Source organism: Tupaia chinensis, unplaced genomic scaffold (assembly GCF_000334495.1).
Source record: "Tupaia chinensis unplaced genomic scaffold, TupChi_1.0 Scaffold145694_1, whole genome shotgun sequence".
NCBI classification, from domain to species: domain Eukaryota; kingdom Metazoa; phylum Chordata; class Mammalia; order Scandentia; family Tupaiidae; genus Tupaia; species Tupaia belangeri.
Window position 1 is genome coordinate 139,836 of NW_006205552.1, and position 8,783 is coordinate 148,618.

General features: G+C 39.7%; 1 pseudogene; it reads left to right on the top strand.

Annotated features, from left to right (window-relative positions):
- The first annotated feature begins 6,748 nt into the window (after window positions 1-6,748).
- LOC102478889 (E3 ubiquitin-protein ligase COP1-like) overlaps window positions 6,749-8,783 on the top strand; it is a 7,565-nt pseudogene continuing 5,530 nt past the window's right edge.

The following is an 8,783-nucleotide window of genomic DNA, read 5'->3' on the forward strand; positions in this document are numbered from 1 at the left end:
GATGGCCATGTTGTAATCCCTTCTCCTCCATTCTCCTCTTGGGATCTTGGGCGCACATGCACACACACCCGGCGTGAGTTTAAGCCACCACGTCTGGGACTCAAACCAGTCAACTACATGAGAGTTCAGTGACTTAGCCATTATGCTAACTGCTGGTCCCTATTATTGATATTTCTTGTCCCTAGCATTAAACTCGTCATTTTCTTGGTTGCCTCTTGTTTGATATTTCTGTTTGTGTCTTTAGTTTTCCTGGTAGAGCACTTCTTTCAGAATTTCTTGAAGAGTGTGTCTTCTACTGGAAAATTTTTTCAGGTCTTGTTTACTTCGGAATTTTTTTTATCTTTTCTTTCCATGTGAAGGATAATCGTGCCAGGTATAGTATTCTTGGTTGAAAATGTTTTTCATTTAAAACTTTGAATATATTTTCCCATTCTTTCCTTGCTTGCATTGTTTCTCATGAGAGGTCTGAGGTTAGCCTGATGGGATAACCTTTATAAGTAACCTGATGTTTCTCTCTTGCCAATTTTAGTATCTTGTCTCTGTTTGTAGATTTGGCCAGTCTAGCTATGATGTGCCTTGGAGAAGATCTTCTTGGATTGATTCTACTAGGGGTCCATTGTATTCCTTGGGTCTGGATATTTGAATGCCTCTCTAGATTTGGAACATTTTCTTCTAAGATTTCATGGAATAGATTGTCAATTCCCTTATTAGTTTCCTCACCTTCTGGGATACTGATTATCAGGATGTTTGGGCACTTAATGCTGTCTAGTATTTCTCATATAGTATTCTCATTTGGGGGGGGTTATTTTCACAGTTTTTTTAAATTGTTTTTTTCTATATTAGAGGTTTTTGCCTTCAACATCCGAGATTCGATTTTCTGCATGGACTAATTGTTTTTACATACTTTTGAGGGAGGTTTTGATTTCCTGAATGGCAGCCTTAATTTCTAATAGCTCCACTTAATTCTTTCTCATGGTGTGTATTTCCTTTTTCAGGTCATGGAAGGACTTCAACACCTTTTGGAACTCATTGCCTCTTTTCTCCTGCATCTTCTGGAGTTCATTATCTCTCAGCTTTTGCATCTTCTTTAGTTTTGTCACTATGAATATTCTGAATTCTCTATCAGACATTTCCATGAGTTCTACTGTACTGTCTGTGGATGATGAGGGATTGTTCTTTTCCCTTAGGAGAGAGGTATTTTCTTGTTTGTTTTTTTTTCATGTTTCCTGTGCCTCTAAGGTAGTTTCTGGTTATTGTGTGACAAAAATGTCTCCTCCACTTGTCTGAATATCTCAAAAGTTTGAAAGATGAAGTTTAGATTATAGCTTCCCTGAACAGGCCAGGACACAACTCAGCTTTAAAATGGCTTCATGTCTGAATATTTTGGGAGTCTAAAAGATGGAGTTTAGAGCATGGCTTCCCTGGACAGGCCAGGACATACCCTAGCTTTAAAATGGTTCCTTGTCTGAATATTTTGGGAGTCTAGCACATGTTATGTCTTTTTAGCAAAATAAAAAATTAAATTAAGAACATTGAGAAAATTAAGCATTCAAATAGATACAATAAATGGAAGATTTTTTAAGAATTTGTAAGCATGACCTACTACTAATATTAAAGGGTGCCATTTAGGTTGAAATAAAAGGATACTGGACTACAAAACACCTTACCATGAAAGATCTCTGGAAAGAGTAACTAGAAAAGTAAATATTATAAGATAACATCATACATACTTTTGTATTATAGCACTATGTTTTATCTTCATTATAATTTAAGAGACAAATACATACAAAAGAAATGTAAATCATATTACAGTATGTGCAGTGTATAACGTAATTTTTGTAACAACAGTATGAAGAATAGAGCTGTATAAAATCAGCATTTTCATATGCTATTGATACTAATTTTATATTGTTAAAAATTTAGGGTATTACTGTAATCACTATAGTAACCACTAAGAAAATAACTTTAAAATGAACAGAAAGAAAAACAGAAAGATATTAAAACAAGATATAAATAAAGTAAGTAATTAAATAAAATGTAGAAGAGATGGTCATGGAGGAAATGAGCTACCAAAAACTCAGGCATATCAAAATAAAATAACAAAAAGGCAGAATAAAAGTCCTTCTTTATTCATAAATACTCTAAATATAAATGGATTAAATTTCCAATTAAAAAGACATAAACTGGTAGGATGATTATAAAATAAGATGATACAATTATATTCTGTCTAAAAGAGACTCACTGTAGATTTAGATAAAAAATAGGTTGAGGTAAAAGGATAGACAAAGATATTCAATGCAAATAGCCATCCAAAGAAATAGATATTACTATCAGATCAAATAGATTCCAAGTCAACAACTGATTTAAGAGAAAAAGATGAACATTACATATTGATAAAAAGTTTCAATACATTGGATCAGCCTATGGCATGATACTTAAGGCAGCTGGATCCCACATGACCAACTACAAAGTCGGAGTCATGGATTTGGAGGCTTTAAAAATACTCTAGGCGTGTGTGTGTGTGTGTGTGTGTGTGTGTGTGTGTCCAAAATTCTAAGAGGAAAATGGAGGTGAAGGTATTGTAGCATGATCATTGCCCCTGAGGGATGCTTTCTCATCTTTTCTTTCTCTGTCTCTCTCAAGTACTAACAAATCTTGTCCAAGGCAGACCAGAATGTATGGTCATGTAAGGTGCTACAAAGCCCCAATTAAGACAAACATATCAAGATGGACAAGGTATGTCATTATGGAAAAACAATATTAAACTAATTTCTATTGCATGATAAAAATATCACTGTTCTCTAACAATGTTTATATGCATCAATTATACGGGCAAAAGAAGCATAAATTCTTATTGAAAAATATTGCTACTGTTTGATTGAAGTGACAGTGAGAGATGGAGATTTAAAAAAATACAGAAAGAAGGGACCTGAAGATGGTGTAATGGTTAAGTCGCTGGACTCCAGCATGGCTGACCATGGTTCGAGTCCCAGATTCGGCAGCTTGAAACTCACACTCATTGTGTGTGCCCAAAACCCTGAAAGGAGGGGAAGAGATTGTGATGTGGCCATCCCCAGTGAGGGGTGATTTCTCACTTTCTGTCTCTCTCTCTCTCTCTCTGGCAAGTACACGTGCCCTAGAGCCAAAATATGGAGGAAAAAAAAAAAAGAAAAGAAAAGAAAAACAGAAAGAAAGAAAATAGAAAAGAGAAAAGATTAAAGCCTGTTCAAGTCACTTCTTGGCCAGAGTAAGGAGTTTGACTTTTATTTTAATTGCACTGGTAGATTTAGACAGAGAAACTACATGATTTTATTCACATTTTAAGATTACTTTATATATTTTGTGCAGAATAAATTGAAGTAGTAAGAAGATTTGAAGAAGGGAGTCCAATTAAGGGATTCCTTCAGTGGGCAAGGTTAGAGTGAAACTAGTGACCAAGACTACGATAATAGAAAGGTAAGAAGTTGGTATATAGTTAAGGTAGAGTATTCTAGATTTGATGTTGGTTTGAATGTTTGAATGTTGGTGATAATTCAGTAAAACAAAAATTTTAGGAAAGGGCATGGCAATAGAAGACACAAGTTCTGGTTTAAGAATCTGAATGCATGTTGGTGGGATTCACTGAGTTGTGGAAGTAAAGTGAAAGAAAGTATATTTATAATAAGTCACATGTTAATTTCGAGAATTCTGAGAGATGTACAATTGTAGAATGGAGGTAGGCAGTTGTATTATGGGTCTAAAAGTCATAGGCCAAGTCAGGAGTTGGGAGAAGCATTAAATGGAGATCCAGACCTCCTTTCCTAAGTCCATTCACATTCCACTGCAGACTATTTACAGAGGAAGAGCTGTGGGAAAAAGGCAGATGGCAGGAGAGTTTCCTTTGCAAAAGGAAATTTTGATGAAGAAAGTCCCCCAGCCAGGCAAAATTGATGTTGGCCTTTAGGGACCAACTGCTACAGTCTTTCCTAGCATTAGCTTCCTTTCATATGCATGATTCTGGCAGGAGCTGGTGTCAAACTAAGTGTAAAATATATAAAGATCTGCCTTGGATTTTGGAAAAGTATCAGTTCAATTTGACTCACAACATACCTATGTATCTTTTCCTCTTTTTTTCTGGTTTCATTATTCACTCTGGAAGCAGAGAAGCATGTGTCAAGGACTCACTGTGCTTTTCATTTTGAATACTGGCAAGCTAGGCTTAGAAAAGTTGAGTAGCCTGAATGGGCTTCCATGGCTAGTAACAGACAGGCCAGCATTCCATCCTGGGCATTCTGAAGCCCAGCCTTACTTCCTTCCTCAAGACCACAACTGTCCCAGGTCCTAGCCCTAGAAGGAACCAGGGAAGACATTTACTCTGAACCAAGAATTGCCATGGCTCAGGCACACAAGTTCCCGATTATGCATGCCACTCTAGTGAGGACCAGAAGGCCTCAGGAGCAGCGTGACACATCAGTCATAGGCAAGAGGTTTCTCAGTGGAGCAGAGAATGGACCCCAAGGAGCAATTCTCACAGCTGGATGGGCCCACAGGGAGTAGGTAGAGGGTGGGGCTGGGAGCCCTACCTATGTTCTCCCAAATGCAGGGCATGAGCCTAGGCCTCATAGATCACAAGCCTTGTTTGCTTGGGACAAGTGTTGGGGTGGGGAAGTCTGTTGCTCAAACTAAGGGGGTGACAATGCATCATTCCCCAGGCCAGCACTAGCAGAACATTGACTTTAGAATTAGGAAGACCCAGGGCCTAATTTTTTGTATTGTTTCTTGGCTCTGTGACTTTGTCTAGTTCATGCAGTGTGTCTGTGCCTCAACATCCTAATCTGTAAAATGAGTATGTTGACATTCACCTCCCAGGGCTACTGTAAGAGGAAGATAAGTTCTAGTATAGATACTGCTATGATGTACAAGCTGTGCTCTCCTTGAGCCAATACACAAAAAATGAGTCCATAATTCATAAAAAAAAAAAAGGCGGAGAAGATATAGGCAATTTATGAGTGAGGTGCTTACATGGCACCAGTTGGTAATCACCAAGAAAACCACTGCTCTCAGGACCAGCAGGTGGCATAATGGCTATGTCGTTGGACACCCATGTAGTCGACTTTGGTTCGAGTCCCAGACCCAGCAGCTTAAATTCACGCCGGGCGTGCGTGTGTGCATGCCCAGGATCTCCAGAGCAGAATGGAGGAGAAGGGATTGCACCTTGGCCATTCCCCTTAGGGGGTGATTTCCTGTTTTCTATCTCTCTGTCTCTCTCTGTATTTTTGGCAAGCACATGTGCCCTATAGCAAAAATCTCTAAAAACAAAGAAAGAAAAGAAAAGAAAAAGAAAAAGAAAAAGAAAAAGAAAAAGAAAAAAAGAAAACCACTACTCTCATTAATATAGCTTCTCTCTCTCATTCCCTTCCTTGGCCCTAGAGCTGAAGAGATGCTCAGGAGGTGTTTAGTGTACCACTTGTTAAAGGTCCTCGTAGAAATCTCTTAGAGATTTGGCTGCCTGTTTTGACTTGTCACTCTGCAGCAAGTCTTATGGATCACTGTATCTCAGGTTGTGGGCACTAAGCAAACATCCACCTTAAGGAAGCTCATTCATGATAATCAGACTCACAAAACAGGTGTGTAAAGCAGAAGCCAATTCATGAACGTTAACTCATTTTGACTAACTGGTGCTCACTCTTGTGTACCTTCTGTCCTGATGAAGGAAAATAGTCACAGGCAGCTTGGAGGTCTCGGGGAGTTAATTGGTCATCTTAGTGGCTGGAACTAAGGAATTATGATTCTCTATGCCCTCTGGTTACAGATTCTAGTGTACCTGTCAACAGCGTAGTCACCCTTTTGTAGGTAGATGCCCTCGGGCAAAGGCATCTGTTTGGAAGCCTCCTCCACAGATTACATGAAGACAATCCCCCTTCTTCTTACACAGTTGTTTCTCACACAGGAAATAAATGTCACTCATTAAGTATTAATATCAATATAGCCCTGACTAACCACAAAAGAGTATTCCAACCATGGATTCACATTTTACATAATATAATGAAAGAATCTCATATTGTTGGTTGATGTGTTTTTCAGTTTTTACTATTTCATGTGAAAAAATGAGTATTTTTGTCCTTAAATATTAAACTAAACCCCTGATTATTTTCTTGAAATCAACTCCTAAAAGTGGAAACACTAATATGTGGTTATATGGACATTTCCAAAGACTTTTCTTTTTTCTATTTTTTCCTTTTTTTTCCAATCTGAAAGCAGCCACTGTTTATTTACTGACCTGATTACAAAAATAATCATGGTGGATACCTTAGTTCATTCTTCTAACACTACCAAAACTTTAATGCATATGTTTCTCTCTAGAACTGCTCTACCAACTTATGGTGTTATAGCTGTGTGAATGTCAGTTTTACTGAATTATCACCAACATTGGCCACTATTCTCTTTAACATTTTGCAAATCCTGTAGTATGGTTGCCTTACAAACCAAGTTTATTGTTCCTCAGTCCCAGCTCCTGGCTCAGCATAGTGCCTCTGGATGCAGCAAAGCTAAGGGGATGTGGCAAAGGAAGAGGATCACACCAGCAGTCTCTTCCCTGAGGAAAGGGAGTCGAGATGTCTGTGAGCTCCCAGGCCAGATCGGCATGACTGGGACAAGCCCTGACTCCTTGGAGGCCTCCTCAGTGACTTCCCCCTTCTAGTCCTTATTCTCTTTCCAGTCCTCTTCTTCCATGGCAGCAACGCCGGTGTACAGCAGGGTGATTCAGGCCATGGGCTCAGGCAGCCTTGGTGCAACAGTGCAGCCTGTCTCAGTGGTGGCCACCAAATCCAAGAGCAACTGTGGGAGTGGCGGTGGGGAGGTGTCCACCAGGCCAGTCCTAGCTAAGCTACAAGCCCACACCCAGAGTCAGTGAGGAAGGGAGCAGCTCCAGCCTTGGCAGCTGCAGCACTAAGCGACCTCTGCTCGTGCCCCTCTGCAACCAGTTCAACTCCTAAGAGGACAGAAGCAAGGACTTAATATGCTCCATCTCCTTTGATATGATTAAGGATGTATACATGACGAAATGTGGCCACAGCTTTTGCTACAAATGTATTCATCAGAGTTTGGAGGACAATAATAGATGTCCCAAGTGTAACTACATTGTGGACAATATTTACCCTCTGTATCCTAATTTCTTGGTAAATTAGTTCATTCTTAAACAAAAGTCAAGATTTAAGGAAAAGAGGTTCAAATTTAAGCACTCAAATGGTCACAGATGGCAGATATTTTAAGATTTGTTGGGAACTGACCAAGATAACCTTGATTTGCCCATTGTCAGGCTCATGTTGGAGTTAGTAGTGCAGAAGAAGTAACAACTGGAAGCAGAATCAGCCAAGTTACAGATCCTAATGGAACTTCTCAAGGCTGCAAGAAGAAATAAGTGGAATCAACTGAAACAGATCCAGAAGGAGTGAAGTGTTTGGAAGAAGATAACTAAAAAGTGGAATAAATGACTGGCTTATACTCTACTGTCAGCGAGCATAGTGCAGTTCCACAATTTGAAACACAGTAGTAGTATTGATTCCACAGAATACAGCCAACCTCAAGGTTTCAGTGACAATTCTCATAGAAATAGCCTTGGCACACTACCATCAAGACCTAAACACTCACTGCTCAATTTCAAGACTTAGCTAGCAGTGACTATGAAGGCACTGTTATCTACGGGATAGATTCACAAGACAGATGTCAAAGGTCTACCAGGACCATGAGAAGAGGTGTTTGAGTGTTGACTTTAATTTGATTGATCCTAAACTCTTGGCTTCAAGCTCTGATGATGCAAAAATTAAGCTATGATCTACCAACCTGAACAACTCATGGCAAGCATTGAGATGAAAGCTAATGTGTGCTGTATGAAGTTCAGCCCCTCTTCCTGATACTACTTGGTTTTTGGCTGTGCAGATCACTGTATTCACTACTATGATCTTCATAACACTAAGCAGCCAATCATGGTATTGGATATACAAAAGGCGTCTCTTATGCAAAGTTCATGAGTGGTGAGGAAATTGTCTCTGCCTCAACAGACAGCCACCTAAAACTCTGGAATGTAAGGAAACCATTTGCCTACATTCCTTTAAGAGTTATATTAAAGAAAAAATTAAAAAAAAAAAAAACGTGAGTTCCAGACACCAGGCGGACTGAGGCTGCAGGCCCAACCCTTCCAAATCTTCACGCATCCCCACCGTTCCTCCTCCTTGGAACCCAAGTTGATTGTCTAGGACTTTAAGGTGAACTCCCACCCCAACCCACCCACAATCTGGATCAAGCCGGCCAGTAGTCCCAGACACCAGGCAAACTGCAGCTGCAGGCCAGACCAACCTGGTCCTGTCACTCATCCTCTGACCATTCCCCACTACCATTTGGACTCTATGAATTTTGGTGATTTGAATAGTGTGTGGCGTGCAAAGCATGCCATGGAATTTCCTGTCTCCGGTTTTTTTTTTCTTTTTTTTTTTTCCTCTTCAGGTGTTGCTTCTTAGGTCAGTTGGAGGCTAACCACTCCTTAGAAACAGGGAGAAGCTTGGGCTATCCGGGGCTAGTGGCAACAGTTAATGGTAATTGTGAGCAATGGGTAGGCCAACCATAAGAGAAATCATCAATTTTCTAATCCTGTATAACTTTTAACACTCAGAGATACCTTAAATGAGTTAGGAAGAAACATATAGATTACCTGATGACTAGGAACAATCGCAGAGGCTCAAGAAATATGAGCAACCAACAAAAGGCCTCTCCCTCAAGGGAAATCATCAAGCCTACATCACGCACAG